General features: G+C 33.6%; 1 long non-coding RNA gene across 3 annotated transcripts; it reads right to left on the bottom strand.

Annotated features, from left to right (window-relative positions):
- Positions 1 to 757: 757 nt before the first annotated feature.
- LOC126671442 (uncharacterized) lies at positions 758 to 4,664 on the bottom strand. 3 transcript variants are annotated; one of them, XR_008790295.1, is made up of 4 exons: positions 4,287 to 4,664; positions 4,119 to 4,195; positions 3,110 to 3,213; positions 758 to 1,875 (listed from the first exon to the last, which is right to left on the bottom strand). It is a non-coding gene; the product is annotated as an uncharacterized LOC126671442 (long non-coding RNA). The 3 variants fall into 3 exon arrangements; XR_007639001.2 differs by having other exon boundaries at positions 3,110 to 3,194; positions 4,287 to 4,658; XR_007639003.2 differs by lacking the exon at positions 3,110 to 3,213 and having other exon boundaries at positions 4,287 to 4,638.
- Positions 4,665 to 7,935: the final 3,271 nt, after the last annotated feature.

The raw sequence follows: 7,935 nt of genomic DNA, 5'->3' as shown, positions 1-7,935 counted from the left end.
TAGTTCCCTTTGGACATTGCTTTTCTTCTTATTATATTCTCACTATTCACCTTATTGCGATTCGTCCTTTGGGTTACTATCTACTGTAACACTAACCCTTGGGTTATACTTGCTGTTAATATCTTACTCTTCACTTCTTTCTAGAAACTCTAGTGTATCCTTTGATCCATCAGACTCCTTTTGGGGTATAACTCCATGTATGCTAATATCCATCTCTATTTGTGTTTCTCTCTTCACGTTGATACTGTCTTTGTATCAACTGCCCCATCATTGGCATACAATTCCTTATATCAGTTATTTCTGCTGTTAACTGATTAATATTGACATTGGGTTGTTGCGGCACTCCGGGTGCGGGTGCCCATATATTTCCACTATGTCTATACTAGGTTCTTCTTGATCTTTGCCTCGTCCCTGGCCTCTATCGGCCGAATGGATTAGGTTACATTGACCTTCATTACTTCTGGCTTCTCCTTGGGCCTCGTGCACTTAATGTGCAACAACACGTGCTCGAGTGATTCTTTGTTCATAGTATGGCGGATATATATAAAGGAATCACGATGAATTCCTTAAAATATAGCACATACTAGTCATCACAAATAACAGTCATCCGCGTAAGTTGGATCCTTAGGGATACCTCCTTCCTCTAGGCTTTCTACGATTACATCTCGTATTGCAAGTCTTCTGAGTGTTCTTACTCATTGTAGACTTAGCAAAACATCAAAACATATAATCACGATATCTATGTTCTACACGCGTCACTATCGTGGCTATAAGCAATCTATGTTGACCGAGTTCAAAGAAAATATGTGTCTCCTAGATTTTCCTTGGTTACGCATTGTATCTTAAGTCCTGCGTGCATTCCGCTCACATAGACTTAACCAAGCATCAAGAATATCTAAGCATAACGTACATGTTCTATTCGTATTCTATGCATATCTATAAACAATATATGTTGATCAAATCCCAAAACAATCAGTGTCACCTAGATTTTCTTCGGCTATTTCGCGTATTTTAAGTCTTGCGAGCTTTTGGTTCGCCACGGACTTAGCAAATTAAGCAACACTCAATTATAAGGCACAAATCCTATTCACAGCAATCCATCATGGTATACACATTTCATGTATTATATAAATTACCACAGGTTTACGTACCTGTGAGCATATCACTCTCCTGAGTGATCGCACTGCAAAACAATTCATATCTTATTCATCAATCATATAATATTCAATCAACTCGATCATAATCCATAGCGATATTTTTATACAATATGAGTCTCGAGAGTGTACAACTCTTCGCAGACTATATATACTCGAAAGCGTATTGCTCATTCGAGTAAACACGGTTCATAGATTGTGTAATACCCACATCTAACTCGACTCCTAAAAGCACATATAGAAGAGGACATTTTTGTAAAACGTTTCAAAACTCGATAAAAACGATGATAACGTTCAAAAGACATGACTGGAAATCCCTATAATCCGCAGTAGTTCTTAGCTTAACCTAGTGACATCATACCTAGGAACTACAGACATCAATCGTATACAGGCAATGGCCTATGAATCTAAACCATTGCTCTGATACCACCTTTGTCACGACCCAAATTTATGAGTCGCGACCGGCGCTAGGGAATGGGAGTGGTAGCTCCAAATCCCGTAGCAAGCCTAAAAACCTGTGTAAATTTTTCGCAAATCAAAACATATTTCATATATTAAAATACATGTGACCCCATTTACAAATAATATCAGAGTTAAAACGCGTTATGCAATAGTATACTGCGGACTGCTAGAATGAAAACATTCTTTTTCTTCTTGTACAAATCACTTCCGAGAATTAGAACTTCGGAAGATTGACTCTTCAATTCATATCATGCTATCCCTGAAAAATGGGAGGAGCAACGGGGTCAGTATAAAACTGAGTGAGTTCACCAAATTACACGTAATATCACATAAAGGTTAAAACCGTCAAAAAACCATTTTATATATAAAAAATAATCTTCTATAAATCATATTGCGTACCTTCTTTACTTTCCTTCATAACTCTTTGTTTTTATAGTTTATACATATTTGACATTTTTGACTTCTTATTATGGTGTTGATATTTTTCTTTCTCGTTTTGTTACAATAGTTTTCGATCGAACCTTAAATCTTAGGTTATATCATCATGATTCTCAATCGAATTAAATCATTGGCAAGACCCTTGTGACTTGATCCTTATGGTTGGGTCCCGAGATAGTTCAACCGAGTTACCTTCAACCATGTGGCACAGTCCCGAGATAGTTCGACCGAGTTACTCATGCCACTACTTAATCCCAAGTTGTGAGTCCCGAGATAATTCAACCGAGTTACTCACCAGACACAGGTCCCGAGATAGTTCAACCGAGTTACCTTCGTGTCTGCATTCGGACTCTGCACCCTGCAAGTCTTTTGAACTTAACTGTCGATTCATATAATTCCTATTGTCGTTTAATAGGAAAGTTTGCTCATATTGTGTCTCGATCTTATTTCGTATTGATTCTCGATATATTGTACATACTTTTTATTTCATATAAGTTCCGAGGACTATTATCGAGAATGGATGAGATACAGGTCCCGTGATAGTTCTATCGAGTTCAACCTCGTATCTCAAATTCTTATTATTGGATATACCATAGTAATTTTCTTATTACATAAGTTAGTCGTTTTGATATTTCATCTTTGGTTTTCTTGATCCTTTATGAACCATGACATGCACAAAACAATCTACAACATACATTTATAACACACGCACATATGGCTATTTGTTATGATTAATAGTACGTATAGGAACGTACTAAGTTTCTTTATAAATATTTGCATAATAGTACATATAGAAATGTACTATATTCTTTTTATTTATATTTGGTTCGGTTCACATTTTATTACTTTACCCATCCCCGATGTTTAAACATATATACTCTTTTCATTTACTTGTATTATTATCAAAATAGCACAATACAATAAAATATTATTTTCAAAACATACATATATATGCATTTTAAGAACATATATTTAAACATAAAAATATTCATATAGCTTTCGTATTAAAATACGTAGCTTTACGAATATTAGCGAGTAATTTAAAGTGTACTCACCACTTGCTATCCAAATTCTTCAAATAAGCTTGACAATATCTCGATCCGTTTGCCTCGAGCCTGATCGATAGTCGCTCCTTCGAGTCTACGCAAATTCGATAACGCTACGAATTAATAAAATTTCTAAGTATAACTAATTTATAAAAAAGCTATTTTTCTAGTCTACTTCGGCTAATAAAACTCTTATCTAAACATAGTCCGACCCCAAAACAAAATTGATATTCTTAAATTTCGGAATGTCGCCTACAACTTTTGTTTAGGTCTCGGAATGAAATTCGCACCCGAAGGTGTCGGAATCTGGCCCATAAGATTTTTACATAGGGCTGTCCTAAAACTGTAGACCTGCTCTGAGAAATAAAATGTTCTGCTCAATTTGATTATCTTAGAGGCAGAATTAGAGAAAACCTAAAGCTAGACAATTGTAGTTAACATCTGAAAGTTTCCGTACCAATAAACGGAACTGGATTTGGACCTATACAGCCCGAGATATTGCCTTTGCAATATCGCTGTTTTGCAAGACAGTTTCTGCAAAATATCAACTAGTTTACGTACACTCAAACGTAACTTATCACACGTCGGGACTACAAATCTATCGACTTACATGGTTTAGCAGCAAAAAAAGATCCAACCCCTTACCTCACTATCTAAAGCTTATCATAATTCAATTTCATTTAGGCAATCATTCATTAAAATAACCGAACTATTGATGTATTCTTGCACTCAATTTTCATTCAACATAATGAATCCAATTTGACTCATTTCTATAACTTAAACTCAACACTTATGAACATCATTTGAATCTCATCTTTTCATTTCAGATTAGGGGGCCGAAACCCCTACCAATATTTCATCAAAAATTTCATTCAAAACCTCAATTAATGCCACACACTTTCATAACCTAAAAATCAACTATCAAATCCTATAACTAGCATGAAATTATCATCTCCTAATCCATATTCATCATCCACCATTTATAAACCATAACTCATAATTTCAGAAATTATCTTACCTTGGATAAAATCTCTATGCCGAATAGTTCTAGGCTCCAATTCATCATCAAAATTCCATAATCAAGCTCAATAACACCTTACACAAACAAACAATCATAATCATAACTTAACCCCAAAAAAAACGAAACCTTAACTCTGAAACCCTAACCATAATTTGATTTTCTTACCTCAAATTGAAGCCATAGATCTGTAGATAATCGTTTCCTCGTTCCGTGGCCGCGAGAATCGCTGAATTCGGATCAAAATTGAGAAAGTTATGGGGTTTAGAAGATTTGTTGATTTTGCGGTAAGGGAGTTACGGGTTCTTCCTTTCTTTTGCTGCAAATTTTGCTTTGAATGAATGAATAATCATTCATAATTGATGATAATAAGTGGGTTAAAGGTCCACTTAGGTCCTTGAAGTTGCCACCTCCTTAACCTTCACTTTCTAACTTTTCTTTCGTCCAATTTAGTCCACTAATCCTTTAATTATTCGATTCTCGATGAATTCCGTATTATTTATTTTCCAAATAAATAATATTAGTATCATATCTTATAATATCACTTTTCAACAATTTATTTTGGCAATTTTGGCCAAAAACGCTCAAATTTCCATTTTGAGCTAATTTGCACTTTAACCCTTATTCTTAACTAACCGTCAAACTTTCTTCTAAAACGATTTCGTACACTTACGAAACTTGACGATCATTTATTAATAATATTTCACGGACCTTGACGTGAATATTATTAACTCTGGCTTTCCAACTTATTTTATCTTATTCCATTTTTGTCCCGATTAAATCCAATTTATCGCATAATAATTTTCCATTTAAATTATTATCCTACGATAATTCCAATAGACCCTCTTCGGTCTAAGTCCTTATTAACCAATCCTAATTTGATTTTCTCGTTCTTAATCTTTACGATTATGCCTCGTGGCACTACACGTAATACCTCAAAAATTTAGGTTATTACATTAACGTTTTAAATGTTTGTCTTAAATCGCTAAAAAGGGGAAACGTTTGGATTTATTTCGTAATGTTTGTAAACGTTTGGCTTAAATTGCTAAAAAGGATTGTTTTCGTAACGTTTGTAAACGTTTGTCTTAAATCGCTAAAAAGTTGAAACATTTTGTCACGACCCATTTTCATGAATAGTGACTAGCGCTAGGGTATGGGTATGGTTGTATCAAAACCCGTAGCAAGCCTTGCGGATAACATTTAAATATCATTAACAACTATGTACCTGCATAAAATCACATGCTCGGGGACAACGGAGACTTCAGCCTAATCTAGCAGTACATATAAGTAACATATATTCAGAGTATGCTTAAATTCAAATAAACTGCAATAGCATGGCAATATATATAAATACCATAAAACACTATAATCATGCCAAAAGCAATAAAGTAATAGTTGGACCATTCCAACAAGCAATAGTCTAAAACATAAATGTAAGACTAAGACATAACAATCTGATACTACTACTGCGGTCTAAGAGTTTAAAATAGTTCGAGTCTTTTAAAGAACCTCCGAGAAATGAAGAAACGGAGATCGACCAATGCTCAAATCATAAACCTGAAAAATTTGTGAAAACAACGGGGTCAGATGTACTTAGTAGAGTTTATATAACCATTTACATTTATTAAGTGAAAAACCATTAAAACGTTTAATAAATCATTTATTCATTATGGATTATCAATTAAACAGTAAACCACAATTCTAAATCCATTGTCGTTTCGGTGTGACGTATCTCAATAACTGATCCCGACGACAACTTAATAAATAGTGAGCCCAGGAGACGTGTCTTCCACCGGTGCCCTCACTAATGTGAGATGTGTCTTAAACCTACCTCAATACCATAATAATCTTTACCGGTGCGCACGCAGTCCCGGCAATGCCCATCGAGTAGCAAGTTCCAAATTAAATCCACAATGCCGAAAAACAGTTCGAAAAGCTATTTATACATATACATATACAAAATCTAATATTTGCTTAATAAAGAGGTAAATAGAGATATAAACTCACCGCTTGCTATTCCACGTGAAACATGACAAGCAATCTAACTCTAGTTCGCCTCTGAAGTACGAACAGTCGACGGGTCTAGACAAGGTCATAAATATAAATTAAAAACAGACTCTAACTCTAGAGAGTACTAGGCACCACATAGGACTAGCACAAACGACAATTCAATGTAAAGCAAAGTCAGAGTAGTACAATACTAAAATAAATTATAATGCCCAAATAATATAAGTTTATTGAGTTATAGCTTTAAAATCCGTTTCAGAAAATATTATTCAAATACAATTTAAATAATAAATTAAATCAATTTCCAAATAGTTGGTTAGCCAAATTACCGATAACTACCAAGCTACCTCACATGTCGGGTAACCCAAGTCTAACCCGATCCAGATATTTTATATAAAATATAAACCATAATTTATAATTTCAAGAATAATAATTTTAATAAAATAAAGAATCATAATAAAAATGGAATTCAATATCTTATAATACAAGTAACTAATAGTTATCGTAAATTATTTAACTGAAATAAGTTAAGAAAACGTTCAAAATCTAAAACATCAAATTGGCACGTCGAGTCAATATTTCCAAAAATATAATAATTACCTGAGTAATTATAAATTATAAATATCGTTTTTGAATTATAATAATTAAAATAATTTAAGAATAATAATTTATTACCTAAGATTTAAACATCATTTATGAGTAATTTTAGTGGCAAAAACATGATTTGTCATAGGCCAACATATCAATGATTCCATAACCCATTAAAATGAAGCAATCATATAATTGCACTAACCATTGCAAACCAACCAGAAGACATCAAATCATATTACTATTTGAATCAAAAATTACCGCCATATTCTATACCCACACATCATGAACATAATCATTTTATGAGGACCAACTTAACATAACTCAAATTAATTTGTATATCAAATTCAATACAACTAATTTAACATAACTCAAATTAATTTGTAAAATCAACACTGAGAGACCAAAACGCACAACGAAGTATAATGAATGACAAAGCCAAATAATCAAATCAAAACCGAAGAAATTCAAAACAAATAGAAGCCATATTATGAACTTCAAACTAATAGTATAGATTTTTGTGATAAAGCATCAAATAATCAAAAGAACAACTAGCTTAGGAACATAATAACGAAGCCATCATAATTTAACCATCAAGAACAAGGAAACATAAGTTAATCAATCATTTGAAGGCAAAAAATCAAACACAACAATCAACTTATATATGCGAGAAAGAAATATAGTTAAAAGAAAAGAATAGAACGCATGAAAACGAAGAAACAGCGGCAGATATAGCAGATTAGTTTACGTAGCGTTTGACGGAAAACAAAAAGTAGAAATGTAGAGGAATGAGTCTATTTTCATGTGGACGAGACGGATCCAAATTTGATCCTAAAACGACGGAGAACAAATTGAATAACGAAGGTATCGATTATAAACTCAAAACTGAAATTAACTCCAAAGTGGTAAAACGGCGGCGGCTATAACGGAATGAATAACGTATCGTTTTACGAAAATGAAGCTCGGACTCGAAGACGGTTGAGTCCATTATCGCTGAGATGAGACGGATCTCCAAACGACGCTAAAACGAATGAGAACAAGCATAGGAACGAAGGTATCGATTTATAAACAAACTGAAAAATATGAATGATAGTTTCTTACCAATTTCACAAGAACTTTGAGGATGATATGGACGATTATCTCCCGAGGTTTTAAGCTATTAATGATGGCTAGGGTTAGAAGGAATTGAGTGGAAGACAAATTGGGTTTTAGAACGTGAAAT

Source organism: Mercurialis annua, linkage group LG3, assembly GCF_937616625.2.
Source record: "Mercurialis annua linkage group LG3, ddMerAnnu1.2, whole genome shotgun sequence".
Lineage (NCBI taxonomy): Eukaryota > Viridiplantae > Streptophyta > Magnoliopsida > Malpighiales > Euphorbiaceae > Mercurialis > Mercurialis annua.
The sequence above is the reverse complement of the archived record's forward strand: the minus strand, read 5'-3'. Positions and strand labels throughout refer to the sequence as shown.